We start from the raw sequence: 26,931 nt of genomic DNA, 5'->3' as shown, positions 1-26,931 counted from the left end.
GTGTAGATTGGGGGGGGACGGTGTAGATTGGGGGGACAGTGTAGATTGGGGGGTCGCTGTGTATTGGGGACGGTGTGTATTGGGGGGGTCGGTGTGTATTGGGGGGGTCGGTGTGTATTGGGGACGGTGTAGATTGGGGGGTCGGTGTGTATTGGGGGGTCGGTGCAGATTTGGGGGGTCGGTGTGTATTGGGGGTTCAGTGCAGATTTGGGGATCGGTGTTTATTGGGGGTTCGGTGCAGATTTGGGGGGTCGGTCAGGGTCCCCCGCGCCCAGTGTAGCGGAGTAGAGCGCAGCGCCGGGTGCAGTACCGCCGTGCGGTCGGTAGGTGTCGCTGTGCCCGCCGCTCCGCCTCCTCTCGATGCTCCGGGCTGAATGGCGGCGCCGGCGGTCGGTCTCTCTGGGGGAGAAGCCGCGGAATGAAGCGGGACCGGCGAGGGCGGAGCACGGCCTATCACCGGAGGGCTTCCCGGGGAACCACCAGAGAGGAGGACGGAGGAGACAAAGCGCCGCCCGAGGAGGAGGAGCGCGGAGCGGGTGAGGAGACCGCCTGTATAGGGGGGGGGGGGGGGGGGAGGACCGGGTGTGATACCGACCGCCATCTACCGGAGACAACTCCGCCCCCACTGCCCCGCCCACTACACAGCTCCACCCCACATCTACGGCAGAACCTCCTCTTTGTGCAGCCCCGGGGAAGGGGGGGGGGGCAATGTCTGCATGGAGGGTGTATGCCCCTCCCCCCATCACCAGCTGCAGCTGATTTGTTCATAAAAAACCTACATTGTGACAACGCCGCCCCGCGACTGATTCCGGGGTGTCAGCGGAGTCTTCCTTCCTGTGTTAGTGTATCTAAATCTGCTAATACATGTCCCACCCCCCCAGACTGACAATGCTGCTGTGCCCCCTGTGCTCCTTCCTCCAGAGTGGGGGCGCTCTAATACAGAAGGTGGTGGGTTACCGGCCGGATCTCCAGGTGGAAGAAAAGAAAAGGAACGCGGCCTCATCTAATGATCGCTAAGCTGCGATGTGCAGTCATGGCGAAAAGTCTTACCCCCCCGAGCATGCTGATTGGAGGATCTGTCCCGGCCGTCACCTTCCTGAGGCCTCACTGGGCCCGGGATCACAGCGGTGAGGTGCGGGAAATGCTGCGAATTCTGTACGTTTCCCGCACCGCAATCGCATCACTTTCTGCGACAATGATAAACGAATGACAACGCCAAACAAAACGCAACGCGACTGCCGCAAATCACATCGAATGACATCGCATCACATGACATCACATCACATGACCGCATCATATGACATGACATCACATGGCATCGCATCACATGACATCACATGGCATCACATGACATCACATGACATGACATCACATGGCATCGCATCACATGACATCACATCACATGACATCGCATCACATGACATGGTGAGAAGAGCATTTATCACACGCTCCTCTTTGCTGGGGATTTACAGGTGAAACTGGAAAAATGAGAATCTGGTGATCTTCCATAACACCTCAGTAGTGCCACAGGCTGATAGCTTCCATGCCACGCCGCATTGGGGCCGTAATTGCTGCAAAAGGGGCCCAACCAAGTACTGAGTACATATGCAGCTTCTACTTGTCAGAGGTGCGATATTGTTCTATGTACAATCCGTGTTTTATTGATTGCATGGAATATTCTCATTTTTCAAGTTTCACCTGTATATATATATATCTATCTCCTCCCCCCTGTATATATATATATCTCCTCCCCCCTGTATATATATATATCTATCTCCTCCCCCCTGTATATATATATCTATCTCCTCCCCCCTGTATATATATATATCTCCTCTCCCCTGTATATATATATCTATCTCCTCCCCCCTGTATATATATATCTATCTCCTCCCCCCTGTATATATATATCTATCTCCTCCCCCCTGTATATATATATCTCCTCTCCCCTGTATATATATATATCTCCTCTCCCCTGTGTATATATATATATCTCCTCCCCCCTGTGTATATATATATATCTCCTCCCCCCTGTGTATATATATATATCTCCTCCCCCCTGTATATATATATCTATCTCCTCCCCCCTGTATATATATATATCTATCTCCTCCCCCTGTATATATATATCTATCTCCTCCCCCCTGTATATATATATCTATCTCCTCCCCCCTGTATATATATATCTATCTCCTCCCCCCTGTATATATATATATCTCCTCTCCCCTGTATATATATATCTATCTCCTCCCCCCTGTGTATATATATATATCTCCTCCCCCCTGTATATATATATGTATATATCTCCTCCCCCCTGTATATATATATCTATCTCCTCCCCCCTGTATATATATATATATATATCTCCTCCCCCCTGTATATATATATATATATCCTCCCCCCTGTATATATATATCTATCTCCTCCCCCCTGTATATATATATATATATATATATATTATATATATCCTCCCCCCTGTATATATATATATATATCTCCTCCCCCCTGTATATATATCTATCTCCTCCCCCCTGTATATATATATATCTCCTCCCCCCTGTATATATATATCTATCTCCTCCCCCCTGTATATATATATATATATCCTCCCCCTGTATATATATATATATATCCTCCCCCCTGTATATATATATATATATATATCCTCCCCCCTGTAGATATATAATATATCTCCTCCCCCCTGTATATATATCTATCTCCTCCCCCCTGTATATATATATATATCTCCTCCCCCTGTATATATATATATCTATCTCCTCCCCCCTGTATATATATATATATATATATATATATATATCCTCCCCCCTGTAGATATATAGATCTCCTCCCCCCTGTATATATATATCTATCTCCTCCCCCCTGTATATATATATCTATCTCCTCCCCCCTGTATATATATATATATCCTCCCCCCTGTATATATATATAGATCTCCTCCCCCCTGTATATATATATCTATCTCCTCCCCCCTGTATATATATATCTATCTATCTCCTCCCCCCTGTATATATATAGATCTCCTCCCCCCTGTATATATCTATCTCCTCCCCCCTGTATATATATATATATATCCTCCCCCCAGTGTATATATATCTATCTCCTCCCCCCTGTATATATATATCTATCTCCTCCCCCCTGTATATATATATCTATCTCCTCCCCCCTGTATATATATATCTATCTCCTCCCCCCTGTATATATATATCTATCTCCTCCCCCCTGTATATGTATATCTATCTCCTCCCCCCTGTATATATATATCTATCTATCTCCTCCCCCCTGTATATATATATATATCTCCTCCCCCCTGTATATATATATATATCTCCTCCCCCCCTGTATATATATACAGTTGCAAGAAAAAGTATGTGAACCCCTTGGGATTACGTGGAGTTTTGCATGAATTGGGCATAAAATGTGCTCTGAACGTCATCTAAGTCACAACAATAGAAGAACACAGTCTGCTGAACATAATACTACACAAACATTAGATGTTGCCATGGTTTAATTGCACATAACATGTAAACATTCACAGTGCAGGGAGGAAAAAGTATATGAACCTTTGGACTTAATAACTGGTTGACCCTCCTTTGGCAGCAATAACCTCAACCAAACGTTTCCTGTAGTTGCAGATCAGACCTGCACAACGATCTGGAGTCATTTTGGACCACTCCTCTTCACAAAACTGTTTCAGTGTAGCAATATTCTTGGGATGTCTGGTGTGAATCGCTCTCTTAAGGTCATGCCACAGCATTTCAATGGGGTTGAGGTCAGGACTCTGACTGGGCCACTCCAGAAGGCGTATTCTGTGCTGTTGCAGCCATTGTTTTGTTGAATGACTTGTATGCTTTGGGTCATCATTGTCCTGTTGCATCACCCATCCTCTGCGGAGCTTCAGTTGGCGGACAGATGGTCGTACGTTTTCCTGCAAAATGTCTTGATAAACTCTGGAATTCATTTTCCCATCAATGACAACAATCCGTCCAGGCCCTGAGGCAGCAAAGCAGCCCCAAACCATGATGTTCCCTCCGCCATGTTTCACAGTGGGGATGAGGTTTTGATGTTGGTGTGCTGTGCCTTTTTTTCTCCACACATAGTGTTGTGTGTTCTTCCCAAACAACTCAATCTTGGTTTCATCTGTCCACAGTATATTCTGCCAGTAGTGCTGTGGAACATCCAGATGCTCTTTTGCAAACTTCAAACGTGCTGCAATATTCATTTTGGACAGCAATGGCTTCCTCCGTGGTGTCCTCCCATGTACTCCATTCTTGTTTAATGTTCTCCTTATTGTAGATGTGTCAACAAAAATGTTAGCATGTGCCAGAGATTTCTGTAGGTCTTTAGCTGACACTCTGGGATTCTTCTTTCCCTCATGCAGCATTCTGCGCTGGGCTCTTGCAGTCATTTTTACAGGACGACCACGCCTAGGGAGAGTAGCAACAGTGCTAAACTTTCTCCATTTGTAGACAGTCTGTCTTACCGTGGACACATGAACATCAAGGCTCAAGGAGATACTTTTGTAACCCTTTCCAGCTTCATGCAAGTCAACAATTATTGATCGTAGGTCTTCTGAGAGCTCTTTTCAGTGAGGCATGGTTCACATCAGACAGTGCTTCTTGAAACCAGTAAACCCAAAACAGGGTGTCAGCAACACATCCAATATCATCACACTGATTGGAGTCAAGGTTGGCTCACTCCTGGCTCCAATTAGCTCTGGGAGAAGTCATTAAGCTAGGGCTTCACATACTTTTTCCTCCCTGCACTGTGAATGTTTACATGTTATGTGCAATTAAACCATGGCAACATCTAATGTTTGTGTAGTATTATGTTCAGCAGACTGTGTTCTTCTATTGTTGTGACTTAGATGACGTTCAGAGCACATTTTATGCCCAATTCATGCTAAACTCCACGTATCCCATGGGGTTCACATACTTTTTCTTGCAACTGTATAGTCTCCTCCCCCCTGTATATATATGATCTCCTCCCCTCTGTATATATATATCTATCTCCTCCCCCCTGTATATATATATATATATATATATATATATATCTCCTCCCCCCTGTATATATATAGATCTCCTCCCCCCTGTATATATATATCTCCTCCCCCCTGTATATATATAGATCTCCTCCCCCCTGTATATATCTATCTCCTCCCCCCTGTATATATATATATATCCTCCCCCCTGTATATATATAGATCTCCTCCCCCCTGTATATATATATCTATCTCCTCCCCCCTGTATATATATATCTATCTATCTCCTCCCCCCTGTATATATATATATCTCCTCCCCCCTGTATATATATATATTTCTCCTCCCCCCTGTATATATATATCCTCCCCCCCCGTATATATATAGATCTCCTCCCCCCTGTATATATATATCTATCTCCTCCCCCCTGTATATATATATATATATATCTCCTCCCCCCTGTATATATATAGATCTCCTCCCCCCTGTATATATATATCTCCTCCCCCCCGTATATATATAGATCTCCTCCCCCCTGTATATATATATCTATCTCCTCCCCCCTGTATATATATATATATATATATCTCCTCCCCCCTGTATATATATATATATATATATATCTCCTCCCCCCTGTATATACAGTGGGGATGGAAAGTTTGGGCACCCCAGCTAAAAATGTGTATTAATGTGCATAAAGAAGCCAAGGAAAGATGGAAAAATCTCCAAAAGGCATCAAATTACAGATTAGACATTCTTATAATATGTCAACAAAAGTTAGATTTTATTTCCATCATTTACACTTTCAAAATAACAGAAAACAAAAAAATGGCGTCTGCAAAAGTTTGGGCCCCCTGCAGAATTTATAGCATGCACTGCCCCCTTTGCCAAGCTGAGACCTGCCAGTGTCATGGATTGTTCTCAATCATCGTCTGGGAAGACCAGGTGATGTCAATCTCAAAGGTTTTAAATGCCCCGACTCATCTGACCTCGCCCCAACAATCAGCACCATGGCTTCTTCTAAGCAGTTGTCTAGAAAACTGAAACTGAAAATAGTTGACGCTCACAAAGCTGGAGAAGGCTATAAGAAGATAGCAAAGCGTTTTCAGATGTCAATATCCTCTGTTCGGAATGTCATTAAGAAATGGCAGTCATCAGGAACAGTGGAAGTTAAAGCAAGATCTGGAAGACCAAGAAAAATATCAGACAGAACAGCTCGCAGGATTGTGAGAAAAACAATTGAAAACCCACGTTTGACTGCACGATCCCTCCAGAAAGATCTGGCAGACACTGGAGTTGTGGTCACTATTCCACTATAAAGAGATACTTGTACAAATATGGTCTTCATGGAAGAGTCATCAGAAGAAAACCTCTTCTACGTCCTCACCACAAAAATCATCGTTTGAACTTTGCAAATGAACATATAGACAAGCCTGATGCATTTTGGAAACAAGTTCTGTGGACCGATGAGGTTAAAATTGAACTTTTTGGCCGGAATGAGCAAAGGTACGTTTGGAGAAGAAGGAGCACAGAATTGAATGAAAAGAACCTCTGTCCAACTGTGAAGCATGGGGTTGGATCAATCATGCTTTGGGGTTGTGTTGCAGCCAGTGGCACAGGGAACATCTCACGAGTAGAAGGAAAAATGGATTCAATAAAATTTCAGCAAATTTTGGATGGTAACTTGATGCCATCTGTGAAAAAGCTGAAGTTAAAGAGAGGATGGCTTCTACAAATGGATAATGATCCTAAACACACTCAAAATCCACGGGGGATTACATCAAGAGGCGTAAACTGAAGGTTTTGCCATGGCCTTCACAATCTCCTGACCTCAACATCATTGAAAATCTATGGATAGACCTTAAAAGAGCCGTGCGTGACAGACAGCCCAGAAATCTCAAAGAACTGGAAGACTTTTGTAAGGAAGAATGGGCAAAGATACCTCAAACAAGAATTGAAAGACTCTTGGCTGGCTAGAAAAAGCGTTTACAAGCCGTGATACTTGCCAAAGGGGGCAGTACAAGATATTAACTCTGCAGGGGCCCCAAACTTTTGCAGACGCCATTTTTTTATTTTCTGTTATTTTGAAAGTGTAAATGATGGAAATAAAATCTAACTTTTGTTGACATATTATAAGAATGTCTAATCTGTAATTTGATGCCTTTTGGAGATTTTTCCATCTTTCCTTGGCTTCTTTATGCACATTAATACACATTTTTAGCTGGGGTGCCCAAACTTTCCATCCCCACTGTATATATATCTCCTCCCCCTGTATATAAATTGCAGCGCAGAGATCACATGTCATCCAAAGCAGAGCGATTCCTGCGCCCATCCCCCGCATAGTGTAACCCCCGGGGTGACGGGACGGTTCTGGTCTGGGAATGGTGGGTTCTGTGCAGCCTGTCTGTCAGTTCTGTGTGGCCCCTCTGTTAGTTCCACTACTACACTACTACTACATTACTACTACACCACCACTACAGTGCTACACCACTACTACTACACTGCTACTACACCACCAGACTGCTACTACACAACTACTACACCACTACCACACCGCTACTACACTACTACTACTACACCATTACTCCAGTGGTCTCTGCAGGCTCCGCCCCACACTGAGTAGTTGCCCCTCCCCCTCACTGTACACAGGGGGTCGGCTGTTTGGATTGAGTTGCATTTTGTGAATTCATTCAGAGCGATCCCTGGAGGGGGGAGGGGGAGTGTGACATCACAGCCCTCCTCTCCACCTCATCCAATCAGAGAGCGCACTGCATTCATTCATGAAATGTCCAGCGACCGACCACCACACAGGACCCGGGAGCAAATGGAGATCGGTGTAGTAGTGATGGGTGTAGTAGTGACGGGTGTAGTAGTGATGGGTGTAGAAGTGATGGGTGTAGTAGTGATGGGTGTGGTAGTGATGGGTGTGGTAGTGACGTGTGTAGAAGTGATGGGTGTGGTAGTGATGGGTGTAGTAGTGATGGGTGTGGTAGTGACGGGTGTGGTAGTGACGGGTGTGGTAGTGACGGGTGTGGTAGTGACGGGTGTAGTAGTGACGGGTGTGGTAGTGACGGGTGTGGTAGTGACGGGTGTGGTAGTGACGGGTGTGGTAGTGACGGGTGTGGTAGTGACGGGTGTAGAAGTGACGGGTGTGGTAGTGACGGGTGTGGTAGTGACGGGTGTAGTAGTGACGGGTGTGGTAGTGACGGGTGTGGTAGTGACGGGTGTGGTAGTGACGGGTGTGGTAGTGACGGGTGTGGTAGTGACGGGTGTAGTGTGACGGGTGTAGAAGTGACGGGTGTGGTAGTGACGGGTGTGGTAGTGATGGGTGTGGTAGTGACGTTGTGTGGTAGTGACGGGTGTGGTAGTGACGGGTGTGGTAGTGACGGGTGTGGTAGTGACGTGTGTGGTAGTGACGTGTGTGGTAGTGACGGGTGTGGTAGTGACGGGTGTGGTAGTGACGGGTGTAGTAGTGATGGGTGTGGTAGTGACGGGTGTGGTAGTGACGGGTGTAGAAGTGATGGGTGTGGTAGTGACGGGTGTAGTAGTGACGGGTGTGGTAGTGACGGGTGTAGTAGTGATGGGTGTAGTAGTGATGGGTGTGGTAGTGATGGGTGTGGTAGTGATGGGTGTAGAAGTGATGGGTGTGGTAGTGATGGGTGTGGTAGTGATGGGTGTGGTAGTGATGGGTGAGAAGTGATGGGTGTGGTAGTGATGGGTGTGGTAGTGATGGGTGTAGAAGTGATGGGTGTGGTAGTGACGGGTGTGGTAGTGACGGGTGTGGTAGTGACGGGTGTGGTAGTGACGGTGTAGAAGTGACGGGTGTGGTAGTGACGGGTGTGGTAGTGACGGGTGTGGTAGTGACGTGTGTGGTAGTGACGTGTGTGGTAGTGACGGGTGTGGTAGTGACGGGTGTGGTAGTGACGGGTGTGGTAGTGACGTGTGTGGTAGTGACGGGTGTGGTAGTGATGGGTGTAGTAGTGAGGGGTGTAGTAGTGACGGGTGTAGTAGTGACTTCCACCTTCCAGGTCGGACATCTTTGATCTGAGCTGCAACAATGTAACTGCAGAATATATCCGTCCCGGGATCCTGGAGGAATGAATACACCTGAGATGTAATGGAAGTCTATGTCTGTTGATACATCTGCTGGCTAGTGACCACCCCTCCCCTGTCTCCTCCCCCTCCCCTGTCTCCTCCCCCTCCCCTGTCTCCTCCCCCCCTCCACTGTCATCTTCCCCCCTCTGTCTCCCTCCCCTCCCCCTTCCCCTGTCTCCTCTCCCTCCTCTGTCTCCTCCCCTCCCCTGTCACCTCCCCTTCCCCTTCCCTTGTCTCCTCCCCGTCCCCTGTCTTCTCCCCTCCTCTGACTCTTCCCCCCTGTCTCCTCCCCCTCCCTGTCTCCTCCCCTCCCCTGTAACCTCCCCCCCTCTGTCTCCTCCTCCCCCCTCCACTGTCACATTCCCCTCTGTCTCCTCCCCTTCCCCTGTCCCCTCCCCCTCTGTCTCCACCCCCACCCCCTCTGTCTTCTCTCCTCCCCTCTGTCCCCTCCCCTCCCTTGTCTCCTCCCCTTCCCCTGTCTTCTCCCCCTCCTCTGTCTCTTCCCCCCCTGTCTCCTCCTCTCCCCCCTCCTCTGTTTCCTCCCCTCCCCTGTCTCCTCCCCTCCCCTGTCACCTCCCCCTCCCCTCCCCCCTCCACTGTCACATCCCCCCTCTGTCTCCTCCCCTTCCCCTGTCCCCTCCCCCTCTGTCTCCACCCCCCACCCCCCTCTGTCTTCTCCCCTCCCCCTCTGTCCCCTCCCCTGTCTTCTCCCCCTCCCCTCCCCCCTCTGTCTCCTCCCCCTCCCCTCTCTGTCTCCTCCCCCAGGTATCGGGAAGACGCTGAGTGCTGGTTACTGCCGGCTTTGCCATGGAAGGTTCTCGTCCCGCAGTCTGCGCCAGGCGTTTGGGAAGGTGCCGGTCAGCGGCTGCAGCTCGGAGAAGCAGAAGCGGATGGATCAGGTCTTCTTCTCCGACTTCCAACAGCTGGTGGGGGTGTCGGTCCGCCAGGACCCCCGGCTGCCGCAGTTTGTGTGCAAGGACTGCCACGCCCAGTTCTACAAGTGCCGCAGCGTGCTGAGGACCTTCATCCAGAGAGTGAACGTCTCCCCCACCGCCCAGCAGGGCGGCCACATGACGAGGTGCGGGGTCCTGGCCTGCCCTCCCTCTGCCCCCCCCCCCCTTCACCAGGGCGGCCACATGACGAGGTGCGGGGTCCTGGCCTGCCCTCCCTCTGCCCCCCCCCCCTTCGCCAGGGCAGCCACATGACGAGGGTGCGGGGTCCCGGCCTGCCATCCCTCTGCCCCCCCCCCCCTTCGCCAGGGCGGCCACATGACGAGGTGCGGGGTCCCGGCCTGCCCTCCCTCTGCCCCCCCCCCTTCGCCAGGGCGGCCACATGACGAGGTGCGGGGTCCCGGCCTGCCATCCCTCTGTCCCCCCATTCACCAGGGTGGCCACCTGACGAGGTGCGGGGTCCTAGCCTGGCTGCGATGAACCCCGTCATGACCCGGGCTCATTGAGGTCCAAGTGCCAAGACCGGCTCATTGAGGTCCAAGTGCCAAGACCGGCTCATTGAGGTCCAAGTGCCAAGACCGGCTCATTGAGGTCCAAGTGCCAGGACCGGCTCATTGAGGTCCAAGTGCCAAGACCGGCTCATTGAGGTCCAAGTGTGAAGACCGGCTCATTGAGGTCCCAGTGCTAAAACCGGCTCATTGAGGTCCCAGTGCCAGGACCGGCTCATTGAGGTCCCAGTGCCAGGACCGGGCTCATTGAGGTCCCAGTGCCAGGACCGGGCTCATTGAGGTCCAAGTGCCAAAACCGGCTCATTGAGGTCCTAGTGCCAGGACCGGCTCATTGAGGTCCCAGTGCCAGGACCGGCTCATTGAGGTCCAAGTGCCAAGACCGGCTCATTGAGGTCCAAGTGCCAAGACCGGCTCATTGAGGTCCAAGTGTGAAGACCGGGCTCATTGAGGTCCCAGTGCCAAAACCGGCTCATTGAGGTCCCAGTGCCAGGACCGGCTCATTGAGGTCCCAGTGCCAGGACCGGGCTCATTGAGGTCCAAGTGCCAAAACCGGCTCATTGAGGTCCTAGTGCCAGGACCGGCTCATTGAGGTCCAAGTGTGAAGACCGGGCTCATTGAGGTTCAAGTGCCAAGACCGGCTCATTGAGGTCCAAGTGTGAAGACCGGGCTCATTGAGGTCCCAGTGCCAAAACCGGCTCATTGAGGTCCCAGTGCCAGGACCGGCTCATTGAGGTCCCAGTGCCAAAACCGGCTCATTGAGGTCCCAGTGCCAGGACCGGCTCATTGAGGTCCCAGTGCCAGGACCGGCTCATTGAGGTCCAAGTGCCAAGACCGGCTCATTGAGGTCCCAGTGCCAAGACCGGCTCATTGAGGTCCCAGTGCCAGGACCGGCTCATTGAGGTCCAAGTGCCAAGACCGGCTCATTGAGGTCCAAGTGCCAAGACCGGGCTCATTGAGGTCCCAGTGCCAAGACCGGCTCATTGAGGTCCCAGTGCCAGGACCGGGCTCAGCGGCTTCTGATGAATCATTGTTACAGGCTGACTGCGGAGAGCCCAGCACTGGGCCATCCCTCTGCCCCCCCCTTCACATGGCCGTCCATAGATAACACGCCTGGAGGCTGCATTTTGTGATTGGCCAAGTCTGGGGGGGGCAATTCTTTTGCCTATCAGCCCACATTGGCTGCCCAAGTCCCTCCCACTATGCCAGGGAAACAAAGCCATGTGATCACTGTGATTGGCTGTCAAAGTGACCACATGAAGTCATCAGTCACACTGCTGCGATTTGTGTGCAATTTCAGCGCGATCTCTGCAGACTATTGCTACTTGCGATTTCTTGCGATTTGCATTCTATTCTATGGATGTGAAATCGCAACAAAACTGCAGAAAGTCACACAAGAAGAAATCTCTCTGCAAATGGCAAATGTTCAGACGCCGACATTCACATTCATTAGCTGTGATTTCAATTCGCAGATCGCACCGATGTGACCGGAACTTTTCCTGCAGCTTACTGCGATTTCACAGACATAGAATAGAATGGAAATCGCAGGAAATCGCTGAACATCTTCACAAGTCACAATAACGTCTTCAGAGATTGCATTATTCTAAAGCGCAACAGTGTGACCTGCGACTATTAGATGTGATTTCAGGTCCCAAATCACACCTGGAATTGCAGCGGTATGGCTGGGCACTAAGTGTTGGGAACCACTTTGATTGGTTCTTGTTTGAGACGTTGCTGACAGTGACGGTGCGGTCTTGGAGTGACAGTGATGGTGCGGTCTTGGAGTGACAGTGATGGTGCGGTCTTGGGATGATGGTGACGGTGCGGTCTTGGAGTGACGGTGCAGTCTTGGGATGACGGTGACGGTGCAGTCTTGGGATGACGGTGACGGGGAGGTCTTGGGAGGATGGTGCGGTCTTGGGATGACAGTGACGATGCGGTCTTGGGATGACGATGCGGTCTTGGAGTGACAGTGATGGCGCGGTCTTGGGATGACGGTGACGGGGCAGTCTTGGGATGACGATGCGGTCTTGGAGTGACAGTGATGGTGCGGTCTTGGGATGACGGTGATGGTGCGGTCTTGGGATGACGGTGATGGTGCGGTCTTGGGAGGATGGTGCGGTCTTGGGATGATGGTGCGGTCTTGGGATGACAGTGACAATGCGGTCTTGGGATAACGATGCGGTCTTGGGGTGACGGTGTGGTCTTGGAGTGACAGTGATGGCGCGGTCTTGGGATGACGGTGACGGGGCAGTCTTGGGATGACGATGCGGTCTTGGAGTGACAGTGATGGTGCGGTCTTGGGATGACGGTGATGGTGCGGTCTTGGGATGACGGTGACGGGGAGGTCTTGGGAGGATGGTGCGGTCTTGGGATGATGGTGCGGTCTTGGGATGACAGTGACAATGCGGTCTTGGGATAACGATGCGGTCTTGGGGTGACGGTGTGGTCTTGGGATGACGGTGATGGTGCGGTCTTGGGATGACGGTGACGGGGCGGTCTTGGAATAATGGTGATGGTGCGGTCTTGGGATGACGGTGACGGGGCGGTCTTGGGATGACGATGCGGTCTTGGGGTGACGGTGTGGTCTTGGGATGACGGTGATGGTGCGGTCTTGGGATGACGGTGACGGGGCGCTCTTGGGATAATGGTGATGGTGCGGTCTTGGGATGACGGTGACGGGGCGGTCTTGGGATGACGATGCGGTCTTGGGGTGACGGTGTGGTCTTGGGATGACGGTGATGGTGCGGTCTTGGGATGACGGTGACGGGGCGGTCTTGGGATGGTGATGCGGTCTTGGGGTGACGGTGTGGTCTTGGAGTGACAGTGATGGTGCGGTCTTGGGATAAGGGAGCCCCATAATTCCTGCAGATTATTTCTCATATTGCATCATGCTGGGAGAAGCAAGAGGGTCGGCTATATTCCCCTCCCCCTCCCCCCCCGTACCCCGACATGCACAGTCAGTTATATACGTGATTTTGCACCCCGAGCCGCCCCCCTGGAGCTGCACTTCTACTATAGGGTGGTGGGGAAGCGTTTACAAATGAATGAACATTTCTTATCTGTTATCTGTTTTTTCTCTGCAGCAAACCTCAGAATCCTGACGCTGTGACCGCGGGCCCGTGTGCAGGTGAGGGAGCGGCTCTGTTACGGCTCTGTACCGGCTCTGTACCTGCTCTATACCGGCTCTGTACCTGCTCTGTACCTGCTCTATACCGGCTCTGTACCTGCTCTATACCGGCTCTGTACCTGCTCTATACCGGCTCTGCACCTGCTCTATACCGGCTCTGCACCTGCTCTATACCGGCTCTGTACCTGCTCTATACCGGCTCTGTACCTGCTCTGTACCTGCTCTATACCGGCTCTGTACCAGCTTTATACCTGCTCTGTACCGGCTCTATACCTGCTGATTCATACGTTGTGCTTCTCAGTTTCATTCTGGAGGTCGGGGTTCGGTAAATCCAAATGTGTGTTCCCACCCCATGCAGATCGCTGTGTGCCTCATAATGGAGGGTTCAGCCGATCCTCATCCGGGCCGAGCCGCAGTCTACATCGCAATCTGGGAACCCCTTTTATTTACACGTGTGTAATCCAGGAGGGGTGTTCCCAGATATGCTCACTGTAGGCTCCTTGATTCAGACCTGCTTAGCAGGCCTAGTTCACACTGTCATTGAAAGCAGATGCTTGAGGGGCGTTTAATACTAGGGGCAAATAATACTATGGGCGGCGCTGTTCGCATTATCAAAACAGTTGGTCACGTTGGCGGTGCAGTCTCATTGGCGGTGCGGTCACATTGGCGGTGTGGTCTCATTGGCGGTTTAGTCACGTTGGCGGTGCGCTCACGTTGGCGGTATGGTCGCGTTGGCGGTATGGTCGCGTTGGCAGTGCAGTCTCATTGGCGGTGCGGTCACGTTGGCGGTGCGGTCGCGTTGGCGGTGCGGCCTCATTGGCGGTGCGGTCGCATTGGCGGTTTAGTCACGTTGGCGGTGCGCTCACGTTGGCAGTATGGTCGCGTTGGCGGTGCAGTCTCATTGGCGGTGTGGTCGTGTTGGTGGTGCGGTCTCATTGGCGGTGCGGTCACGTTGGCGGTGCGGTCGCGTTGGCGGTGCGGTCGCGTTGGTGGTGCGGTCGCGTTGGCGGTGCGGTCTCATTGGCGGTGCGGTCGCGTTGGCGGTGCGGCCTCCTTGGCGGTGCGCTCACGTTGGCGGTATGGTCGCGTTGGCGGTGCAGTCTCATTGGCGGTGTGGTCGTGTTGGTGGTGCGGTCTCATTGGCGGTGCGGTCACGTTGGCGGTGCGGTCGCGTTGGCGGTGCGGTCGCGTTGGTGGTGCGGTCGCGTTGGCGGTGCGGTCTCATTGGCGGTGCGGTCGCGTTGGCGGTGCGGCCTCCTTGGCGGTGCAGTCTCATTGGCGGTGCGGTCGCTTTGGCGGTGCGGTCGCATTGGCGGTGCGGTCCCGTTGGCGGTGCGGTCGCGTTGGCGGTGCGTTAATAACATTACAGATTTTATAGGCGCTTTGTGGTGCGGTTTCAACGCTTGTAAAATATGCATCAAAACCGCACATAGAGCGTTTGGGGAGCGTTTTTAAAGCGGTTGTAAAGGCTGGAGGTTTTACCTTCATGCATTCTATGCCCCTCCCCCTCAATACTTTCCTGAGCCACATTGCAATCCAGGCTCAGCTGTCCCGGGTTTCTGCCTCCTCATTGGCTGAGACAGCAAGCAGGAGCCTGCTTTCAATCACACCCAGTCAGCCAATGAGGAGAGAGAAGGGGCAAGACCGAGCCATGGCTCCATGTGTGCATGGACACACAAAGCAGCGGGTGCCCCCATAGTGAGCTGCTTGCTGTGGGTGCACCGGACACAAAGGAGGAGCCAGGAGAGCCTGCGGGGGACCTGAAAGAGGAGGAGCCAGGAGAGCCTGCGGGGGACCCGAGAAGAGGAGGAGCCAGGAGAGCCTGTGGGGGACCCGAGAAGAGGAGGAGCCAGGTGAGCCTGCGGGGGACCCGAAAAGAGGAGGAGCCGGGCTGCTCTGTGCAAAACCATTACACAGAGCAAGTAAGTATAGACAGGTTTGTCATTTAAAAAAAAAAAAGAACCTTCAGCCCGGGTTCACATACATGTGGTGCGGTATATCGCATGTGATTCACACAGGAACTGCACCATATTCCTGCATCACATGTGAGTTGTGTGCGGTGCCATCGGAGGCGTACATTTTGTATGGCTCTAATCGCACCAGATACACGCAGGACCCTTTTTTTTTTGGTCCGCACTAGAATCGGATCACACGGGTATTCACACCTCTGTGACCCGATTCTGCACATCGCACCGCGTTCTGCGGACTGATTTCGGGGTGTTGTTAACATTCACACCCGCAGCGGTTCGCAGGAATGGGGGGCAATTCTGATCCTCATTTTTCTGTCCAACTACAAGCTGAATAAACTTGAATGCTTATTGGATGGAAGCCTATCAGGTGACGTGTATTTATGTAATGAGGGGGGCGTGGCCTAAATAGATCAACACTCAATATTAGGGTGTGCATAATTATTAGGCGACTTCTTTTTCTCGGGCAAAATGGAGAAAAAAAGAGATTTAACTGACTCTGAAATGTCAAAAAAATTGTAAAAAGTCTTTGAGAGGAATGCGGCACACTTGAAATTGCTAAGATTTTGGGACGAGAACCATCAAAAGTTTTGTTACAAATAGTCAACGGGCGCAAGAAACGTGATGAGAGGAAGACGCAAATGAACTGCCAAAGATTTGAGAAGAACGAATCGTGAAGCTCCCAGGAAGTTATTGTCCTCCAGTGCGGTCCTTCTCCAGAACGGCAACCTACATGGAGAGGCCAGAAGTTCGAAGTGTTCAGGGCTCAGAGACTCGGCCAAGGTAAGGGAGGCTGAAGGGAGGCTGAATCCCGACCACCACTGGACAAGAAACGTGTTGAGAAGACACAAATGAACTGCCAAAGATTTGAGAAGAACAAAACGTGAAGCTACCAGGAAGTCATTATCCTCCCAGCTGTCATATTCCAGACCTGCAACCTACCTGGAGTGGCCAGAAGTACGAGGTGTTCAGAGTTCAGAGACACGGCCAAGGTAAGGGAGGCTGAAGGAATGCTGAAACCCGACCACCACTTAACAAGAAACATGTTGAGAAGACACAAATTAGCTGCCAAAGATTTGAGAAGAACAAATTGTGAAGCTACCAGGAAGCCATTATCCTCCCAGCTGTCATATTCCAGACCTGCAACCTACCTTGAGAGGCCAGAAATAGGAGGTGTTCAGAGCTCAGAGACATGGCCAAGGTAAGGGAGGCTGAAACCCAACCACCACTGGAGAAGAAACGTGCTGAGAAGAAGACGCAAATTAACTGCATTCCAGAACTGCAACCTACTTGGAGTGGCCAGAAGTATGAGGTTTTCAGCACTCAGAGACATGGCCAAGGTAAGGGAGGCTGAAGGAACGCTGAAACCCGACCACCATTGGAGAAGAAACGTGTTGAGAAGAAGACACATTGAACTGCCAAAGATTTGAGAAGAACGAATCATGAAGCTACCAGGAAGCTATTATCCTCCAGTGCTGTCATATTCCAGAACTGCTTCATACCTGGAGAGGCCAGAAGTATGAGGTGTTCAGGGCTCAGAGACACGGCCAAGGTGAGGGAGGCTGAATCCCGACCACCACTGGAGAAGAAACATGTTGAGAAGACACAAATGAACTGCCAAAGATTTGAGAAGAAGGAATCGTGAAGCTACCAGGAAGCCATTATCCTCCAGTGCTGTCATATTCCAGAACTGCAACCTACCTGGAGAGGCCAGAAGTACGAGGTGTTCAGAGTTCAGAGACACGGCCAAGGTAAGGGAGGCTGAAGGAACGCTGAAACCCGACCACCACTTAACAAGAAACGTGTTGAGAAGACACAAATTAACTGCCAAAGATCTGAGAAGAACAAATTGTGAAGCTACCAGGAAGCCATTATCCTCCCAGCTGTCATATTCCAGAACTGCAACCTACCTGGAGAGGCCAGAAGTACGAGGTGTTCAGAGCTCAGAGACACGGCCAAGGTGAGGGAGGCTGAAACCTGACCACTACTGGACAAGAAACGTCAAGACTGGGCCAAGAAATATCTGAAGATAGTCATGTATTTGTCAAAGGATTTATGGACTGATGGGATGAGTGACTCTTGACGGACCAGATAGATGGATCAGTAAGGAGCACAGAGCTCGTCTTTGACCCCAGCAAGGTGGGGCATTGGTATGGGCTGGTATTATTAGAGATGAGCTAGTTGGACCTTTTCGGGACTCAAAATCAACTCCTAAACCTCCTTCCAGTTTTTAGAAGACACTTTTTCTTCAAGCGGTGGTACAGGAAAAAGTCTGCAGAAGACCACGATATTAATGCAGGACAACGCTCCCATCACATGCATGGAAGTCCTCCACCGCGTGCCTAGCCAGTAAAGGCCCTAAAGATGAAAGAATGATGACATGGCCCCTTCCTCACCCGACCCAAACCCTACGGAGAACTTGTGGGCCCTTCTTAATGGGAGATTTACGGTGAAGGAAAAACAGTACACCTCTCTGATCAGTCTGGGAGGCTGTGGTTGCTGCTGCACTAAAAGTTGATCGTCAACCAATCAAGAAACTGACAAACCCCAAGAATGGACGGCTTATGACTGGATACACAGAATATAACATTTATAGGGAACGTTGATCCCGGGAATATCCGAATATTGATCCCGGGAATATCCGATTGCCTCTCGGGGGGTCAGGAAGGAATTATTTCCCCTGCAGGAGGAGATTGGATCGTGCTTTGCTGGGTTTCTGCCTTCCTCTGGATCCACTGTGGGTGGAGGATTGTGGCTTTTTTTGTTTTTGTTTTTTATGGTTGAACTGGATGGACGTTTGTATTTTTTTCAGCCAGACTAACTATGTAGTTGCATAATAATCCTGCACACTAATAGTCGCCCAATAATTGCGCACACAGATATTCTAAGAAAGCCAAAAGCTCCCTTTTACTGTCATATATATTCCAGTTTGAGGTTTGGTAACATTTTCTATTGACCGAGAGCGCTGGAGCTGTTCAATAATTGCGCACACTAATAGTCGCCCAATAATTGCGCACACTAATAGTCGCCCAATAATTGCGCACACTAATAGTCGCCCAATAATTGCGCACACTAATAGTCGCCCAATAATTGCGCACACTAATAGTCGCCCAATAATTGCGCACACTAATAGTCGCCCAATAATTGCGCACACTAATAGTCGCCCAATAATTGCGCACACTAATAGTCGCCCAATAATTGCGCACACAGCGCACGCTCACCGAGGGATCTGTAAAGCTGCGCAGAATTCCATCCACTTTCATCCTTCAAACCTTGGGGAGGATGATTGGCCAACGGAGACACAAATCCGTCATGTGACCGAACTCTCCAGCTTCCTCTAAATCCGTATTAAACCAAAAAACAAACTTATTGCAACTTATTAAATCTTAGATGTGACGGCTGCCTTCGTTTTCTTTTTTAGCCTTTCTTTCTTCAGCAAGTCTGTTGTTTTTCAAAAGCCCAAGCTCTCCAGTGGAATGCATCAGTTTACAGGGATGGGATGAACCATTTGCCACTGGCAGGGGCGCCTACGATGATCAGCATTTATTTATTGATGTAAAACCTTCATCCCAAAACAAACAAAACTGTTACTGTAACTGATGAGAAAATTGGAGTTCGGCTTCGATGTGTTAGTGTATCTAAATCCCCTTCCCCCAGACTGAAGATGGTCTTGTCTGCTGTGCCCCCCCCCCATGCCCCTTCCTCCAGAGTGGGGGCGCTCTAATACAGGAGGTGTGTTACTGGCCAGATCACCAGGTGAAAGAAGCCTAAAATAAAGGAAAACAACTGCAGCCGCCACATCTAGTGGTTGGTAAGATGGAATATCGGACATTTTCAGCTCTTGTATTCACATCGAATTTCTTTTTTCTTTTAGGAAGTCGAATTGTTTTTGTTAATGTGAATCTTTCCCATTTGCCTGACCCGGCTTCTGTTATTTTCAGATCTGATCACCTCCAGCCCCGAGTGTCTGCACAGCCTGGTGAGCTGGACCCACAGCCATGCCGGAGGCTGCCCCTCTGTGCCCAGCCTGCAGGGGGTCCTGTCTGCCCAGTACTGTGGCATCATCCGGGCGGTGTGGGGGTGCGGAGAGGGACACGACTTCATCATGGAGGCCGACTCGGACTCTGCCACCTCAGAATGCCACGAACAGGAAGTCCAGAAGATGTCGCGCGGTAATGGAATGCCCGCCGATGGTGCAGATCGGGGCCCCGTGCCTACAGGATACATCCCGTCACATCGGGTGGAGACCACCGCGCCTCTACCTGAGACCACCGGGGCTGCTAATCTTCCATCACAGAATAGATCACCGGCTCTGCCTTCTGAGACCCCCGCACCTCCGTGTCCTGAGCCGGACTCCATGCCAGGTGAGTCCATGGACATTCTGACCAACTATAGGCACCAGAGAAGCCTCAGAGGTGGAGGCTTCATCCAAGCGTGTCCCCAAGCATGTCCCCGGGCGTGTCCCCAGGTGTGTCCCCAAGCATGTCCCCAGATGTGTCCCCGGACGTTTGGCGTGGCTGGTATACTTACGCTCTGCCTTCAGAGACTCCCGCACCTCCATGTCCTGAGCCGGACTCCATGCCAGGTGAGTCCATGGACATTCTGACCAACTATAGGCGCCAGAGAAGCCTCAGAAGTGGAGGCTTCATCCAAGCGTGTCCTCAAGCATGTCCCCGGGCGTGTCCCCAGGTGTGTCCCCAAGCATGTCCCCAGATGTGTCCCCGGACGTTTGGCGTGGCTGGTATACTTACGCTCTGCCTTCAGAGACTCCCGCACCTCCATGTCCTGAGCCGGACTCCATGCCAGGTGAGTCCATGGACATTCTGACCAACTATAGGCACCAGAGAAGCCTCAGAGGTGGAGGCTTCATCCAAGCGTGTCCCCAAGCATGTCCCCGGGCGTGTCCCCAGGTGTGTCCTCAAGCATGTCCCCAGATGTGTCCCCGGACGTTTGGCGTGGCTGGTATACTTACGCTCTGTCTTCAGAGACTCCCGCACCTCCATGTCCTGAGCCGGACTCCATGCCAGGTGAGTCCATGGACATTCTGACCAACTATAGGCGCCAGAGAAGCCTCAGAAGTGGAGGCTTCATCCAAGCGTGTCCTCAAGCATGTCCCCAGGTGTGTCCCCGGGCGTGTGCCCAGGTGTGTCTCCGGGCGTGTCCCCGGGCGTATCCCCAGGTGTGTCCCCGGACATTTGGCATGGTTGATATACTTACGCTCTGCCTTCGGAGACTCCTGCACCTCCGTGTCCTGAGCCGAACTCCATGCAAGGTGAGTCCATGGACATTCTGGCCAGCTATAGACGCCAGAGAAGCCTTTAAGAGTGGAGGCTTCATCCAAGTGTGTCCCCAGGCGTGTCCCCAGGCGTGTCCCCGGATGTTTGGCATGGCTGGTATACTTACTCTCTGCCTTCAGAGACTCTCGCACCTCCGTGTCCTGAGCCGGACTCCATGCCAGGTGAGTCCGTGGACATGCTGGCCAACTATAGACGCCAGAAAAGCTTCAGAAGTGGAGGCTTCCCCCAGGCGTGTCCCCAAGCATGTCCCCAGACGTGTCCCCGGGCGCGTCCCCGGACGTTTGGAATGGCTGGTATACTTACGCTCTGCCTTCTAAAACTCCCGCACCTCCGTGTCCTGAGCCGGACTCCATGCCAGGTGAGTCCATGGACATTCTGACCAACTATAGGTGCCAGAGAAGCCTCAGAAGTGGAGGCTTCATCCAAGCGTGTCCCCAAGCATGTCCCCGGGCGTGTCCCCAGGTGTGTCCCCGGACGTTTGGCATGGCTGGTATACTTACTGTCTGCCTTCGGAGACTCCCACACCTCCGTGTCCTGAGCCAAACTCCATGCCAGGTGAGTCCATGGACATTCTGGCCAACTATAGACGCAAGAGAAGCCTTTAGGGGTGGAGGCTTCATCCAAGTGTGTCCCCAGGCGTGTCCCCAGGTGTGTCCCCAAGCATGTCCCTGGGCGTGTCCCCATACGTTTGGCATGGCTGGTATACTTACGTTCTACCTTCGGAGACTCCTGCACCTCCGTGTCCTGAGCCAAACTCCATGCAAGGTGAGTCAATGGACATTCTGGCCAGCTATAGACGCCAGAGAAGCTTCAGAAGTGGAGACTTCCCCCCAGGCGTGTCCCCGGACGTGTCCCCGGGTGTGTCCCCAGGCGTGTCCCCGGATGTTTGGCATGGCTGGTATACTTACTCTCTGCCTTCAGAGACTCTCGCACCTCCGTGTCCTGAGCCGGACTCCATGCCAGGTGAGTCCGTGGACATGCTGGCCAACTATAGACGCCAGAAAAGCTTCAGAAGTGGAGGCTTCCCCCAGGCGTGTCCCCAAGCATGTCCCCAGACGTGTCCCCGGGCGCGTCCCCGGATGTTTGGCATGGCTGGTATACTTACTCTCTGCCTTCAGAGACTCTCGCACCTCCGTGTCCTGAACCGGACTCCATGCCAGGTGAGTCCGTGGACATGCTGGCCAACTATAGACGCCAGAAAAGCTTCAGAAGTGGAGGCTTCCCCCAGGCGTGTCCCCAAGCATGTCCCCAGACGTGTCCCCGGGCGCGTCCCCGGACGTTTGGAATGGCTGGTATACTTACGCTCTGCCTTCTAAAACTCCCGCACCTTTGTGTCCTGAGCCGGACTCCATGCCAGGTGAGTCCATGCACATTCTGACCAACTATAGGCGCCAGAGAAGCCTCAGAAGTGGAGGCTTCATCCAAGCGTGTCCCCAAGCATGTCCTCGGGCGTGTCCCCAGGTGTGTCCCCGGACGTTTGGCATGGCTGGTATACTTACTGTCTGCCTTCGGAGACTCCCGCACCTCCGTGTCCTGAGCCAAACTCCATGCAAGGTGAGTCCATGGACATTCTGGCCAACTATAGACGCAAGAGAAGCCTTTAGGGGTGGAGGCTTCATCCAAGTGTGTCCCCAGGCGTGTCCCCAAGCATGTCCCTGGGCGTGTCCCCATACGTTTGGCATGGCTGGTATACTTACGTTCTACCTTCGGAGACTCCTGCACCTCTGTGTCCTGAGCCAAACTCCATGCAAGGTGAGTCCATGGACATTCTGGCCAGCTATAGACGCCAGAGAAGCTTCAGAAGTGGAGACTTCCCCCCCAGGCGTGTCCCCGGGTGTGTCCCCAGACGTGTCCCCGGGCGTGTCCCCGGATGTTTGGCATGGCTGGTATACTTACTCTCTGCCTTCAGAGACTCTCGCACCTCCGTGTCCTGAGCCGGACTCCATGCAAGGTGAGTCCATGGACATTCTGACCAACTATAGGCGCCAGAGAAGCCTCAGAAGTGGAGGCTTCATCCAAGCGTGTCCCCAAGCATGTCCCCGGGCGTGTCCCCAGGTGTGTCCCCGGACGTTTGGCATGGCTGGTATACTTATTGTCTGCCTTCGGAGACTCCCGCACCTCCGTGTCCTGAGCCAAACTCCATGCAAGGTGAGTCCATGGACATTCTGGCCAACTATAGACGCAAGAGAAGCCTTTAGGAGTGGAGGCTTCATCCAAGTGTGTCCCCAGGTGTGTCCCCAAGCATGTCCCCGGGCGTGTCCCCATACGTTTGGCATGGCTGGTATACTTACTCTCTGCCTTCAGAGACTCTCGCACCTTCGTGTCCTGAGCCAGACTCCATGCAAGGTGAGTCCATGGACATTCTGGCCAACTATAGACGCCAGAGAAGCTGCAGAAGTGGAGGCTTCCCCCAGGCGTGTCCCCGGGTGTGTCCCCAGACGTTTGACGTGGCTGGTATACTTACACTCTGGCTTTAAAGGGACCCTGTCACCAGAATTCAACTAAATCTTCCTATATATGATCTGGGCGTGTATTGTATCTGAGGGATATTATTGACCTGTAAAAGCCTCCCTACCATAGCCATCCAAAGGGCTCCAGACTGCTGCTGGGTGCCGCCATCTTGGATGGGATGTTTCAGCCCCAAAAGACTTGGAGCTGTCACTCAAGTGCCTCTCTGTAGTATTCCCCTTTGCATCTCCCCGGCAGCCACATTATGTATGGAGGTGAGGGGGAAAGATGCAGGAGCTGGGCCAGCATAGACAGTAATTAAGCTGTGTGTATAAAGTGCAGCACTAATATAGTAAGACATCCAAGCGTGTACACATAGGTGCAGAAACAATAAAGTCCACACAGTGTAAATCACAAAAAACGGGACAAAATCCAGTCCATATATGTGCCAGTGATACTGCAAGACTCTGAGGCATCCGTCTTGGTAAAGGATCACAATTTGCTGCACCCTGATGAGGGGAATAGTAAGGAAAGAACAGCGGAGAAATCCACAGAATGAATGAGGCAGAAGCAGGGAGATCCTGGCACTGCAGCTCCTCAGGTACGGCTTCCTCTCCAGCAAGGAGAACAGTGAGCAGTGCAGTAGTGACATCACCATTGAGCCTGACAGTCAGAGGCAGCAGCGCCTTAGCTGATCCCGCGCTGCGGTTGTAAGCTGAGGTACAGGAATCTCGCAGCTATTTCTGGAGGAATTGAAGACATTTTGTAGAGTTTTTGGATATTTTCAAACAATGCGATTCATCGAGCAATGATCCCTACAGAGCAGCAAGGGGCAGTCAGTCATAGGAGACGGAGACAACGTGGGCGGAGGGGGTGGGACAACGTGGGCCGGAGGGGGCTGACAGGAAATAGAAGTGAGCAATCGTTCCGGATCTGAAACCCGGCATTGTGACGCCTAAATGTCACGTTTTCCATGTTGAGCATTTTTGTGTTTAAAGGAAAACTTTGGCTTTTGTTTTCCGTCTCCTCAGATGTTCGGCGTTCTCCTGGCCGCTGGCAGAATATTTCTCACGTTGCACCTCACAGCTTGGTTTTGCCTTGTTAGGCTCCGCCCACAATTGGGCGACTCGTCGTGTGACTTTGGACAAATCAAGTCAATGACAAGCCGATTGATCTCAGTGGCACCCGTTTCGATCGATTGCAACTTAAAGTCGCACCAACTTTATAAAGGTCCCTGGGCTACTTTGATGCAACTTGAAAGTCGCAGTGGAGGTCATACAACCTTGGAGTCGCAGTGGAGGTCATACAACCTTGGAGTCGCACTGGAGGTCATACAACCTTGGAGTCGCACTGGAAGTCATACATCCTTGGAGTCGCACTGGAGGTCATACAACCTTGGAGTCGCACTGAGAGTCATACAACCTTGGAGTCGCACTGAGAGTCATGCAACCTTGGAGTCGCACTGGAGGTCATAGAACCTTGGAGTCGCACTGGAAGTCATACAACCTTGGAGTCGCACTGAGAGTCATGCAACCTTGGAGTCGCACTGGAGGTCATAGAACCTTGGAGTCGCAGTGGAAGTCATACATCCTTGGAGTCGCACTGGAAGTCATACATCCTTGGAGTCGCACTGGAAGTCATACATCCTTGGAGTCGCACTGGAAGTCATACAACCTTGGAGTCGCACTGGAGGTCATACAACCTTGAAGTCGCACTGAGAGTCATGCAACCTTGGAGTCGCACTGGAGGTCATACAACCTTGGAGTCGCACTGGAGGTCATACAACCTTGAAGTCGCACTGAGAGTCATGCAACCTTGGAGTCGCAGTGGAAGTCATACAACCTTGGAGTCGCAGTGGAAGTCATACAACCTTGAAGTCGCACTGAGAGTCATGCAACCTTGGAGTCGCAGTGGAAGTCATACAACCTTGGAGTCGCACTGGAAGTCATACAACCTTGGAGTCGCACTGGAGGTCATACAACCTTGGAGTCGCAGTGGAGGTCATACATCCTTGGAGTCGCACTGGAGGTCATACAACCTTGGAGTCGCACTGGAAGTCATACAATCTTGGAGTCGCACTGGAAGTCATACAACCTTGGAGTCGTACTGGAAGTCATGCAATCTTGAAGTCGCACTGGAAGTCATACATCCTTGGAGTCGCACTGGAAATCATACAACCTTGGAGTCGCAGTGGAAGTCATGCAATCTTGGAGTCGCACTGGAAGTCATGCAACCTTGGAGTCGCACTGGAAGTCATGCAACCTTGGAGTCGCACTGGAAGTCATGCAATCTTGGAGTCGCACTGGAGGTCATGCAACCTTGGAGTCGCACTGGAAGTCATACAACCTTGGAGTCGCAGTGGAAGTCATACAACCTTGGAGTCGCAGTGGAAGTCATACAACCTTGGAGTCGCACTGGAGGTCATACAACCTTGGAGTCGCACTGGAGGTCATACAACCTTGGAGTCGCAGTGGAAGTCATAGAACCTTGGAGTCGCACTGGAGGTCATACAACCTTGGAGTCGCACTGGAGGTCATAGAACCTTGGAGTCGCACTGGAGGTCATAGAACCTTGGAGTCGCACTGGAGGTCATAGAACCTTGGAGTCGCACTGGAGGTCATAGAACCTTGGAGTCGCACTGGAGGTCATAGAACCTTGGAGTCGCACTGGAGGTCATAGAACCTTGGAGTCGCACTGGAGGTCATAGAACCTTGGAGTCGCACTGGAGGTCATAGAACCTTGGAGTCGCACTGGAGGTCATAGAACCTTGGAGTCGCACTGGAAGTCATACAACCTTGGAGTCGCACTGGAAGTCATACAACCTTGGAGTCGCACTGGAAGTCATACAACCTTGGAGTCGCACTGGAGGTCATAGAACCTTGGAGTCGCACTGGAAGTCATAGAACCTTGGAGTCGCACTGGAAGTCATAGAACCTTGGAGTCGCACTTAAGGTCATACAACCTTGGAGTCGCACTGGAGGTCATAGAACCTTGGAGTCGCACTGGAGGTCATAGAACCTTGGAGTCGCACTGGAGGTCATAGAACCTTGGAGTCGCACTGGAGGTCATAGAACCTTGGAGTCGCACTGGAGGTCATAGAACCTTGGAGTCGCACTAGAGGTCATAGAACCTTGGAGTCGCACTGGAGGTCATAGAACCTTGGAGTCGCACTGGAGGTCATAGAACCTTGGAGTCGCACTGGAGGTCATAGAACCTTGGAGTCGCACTGGAGGTCATAGAACCTTGGAGTCGCACTGGAGGTCATAGAACCTTGGAGTCGCACTGGAGGTCATACAACCTTGGAGTCGCACTGCGAATCATACAACCTTGGAGTCGCTCCGGAAGTCATACAACCTTGGAGTCGCACTGGACGTCATACAACCTTGGAGTCGCTCCGGAAGTCATACAACCTTGGAGTCGCACCGGGAGTCATACAACCTTGGAGTCGCACCGGGAGTCATACAACCTTGGAGTCGCACCGGAAGTCATAAAACCTTGGAGTCGCACTGGAGGTCATACAACCTTGGAGTCGCACCGGAAGTCA

General features: G+C 51.8%; 1 pseudogene across 1 annotated transcript in view; it reads left to right on the top strand.

The window, feature by feature from the left end:
• The first annotated feature begins 406 nt into the window (after positions 1–406).
• The window catches only part of LOC149427137 (zinc finger protein 276-like), a 41,792-nt pseudogene continuing 15,267 nt past the window's right edge, over positions 407–26,931 (top strand). Inside the window, exons 1-4 of the transcript XR_016311438.1 lie at positions 407–536; positions 9,855–10,167; positions 13,632–13,675; positions 19,584–20,006. The product of XR_016311438.1 is annotated as a zinc finger protein 276-like (transcript). The remainder of the gene's footprint in view (positions 537–9,854; positions 10,168–13,631; positions 13,676–19,583; positions 20,007–26,931) is intronic.

The sequence above is a fragment of the Staurois parvus genome, unplaced genomic scaffold (assembly GCF_062004578.1).
Source record: "Staurois parvus isolate SC_StPar_1 unplaced genomic scaffold, SC_StPar_1.0 ptg003979l, whole genome shotgun sequence".
Taxonomy (NCBI): domain Eukaryota; kingdom Metazoa; phylum Chordata; class Amphibia; order Anura; family Ranidae; genus Staurois; species Staurois parvus.
Note: the sequence above shows the minus strand (reverse complement) of the source record. Positions and strands in the feature narration are given on the sequence as shown.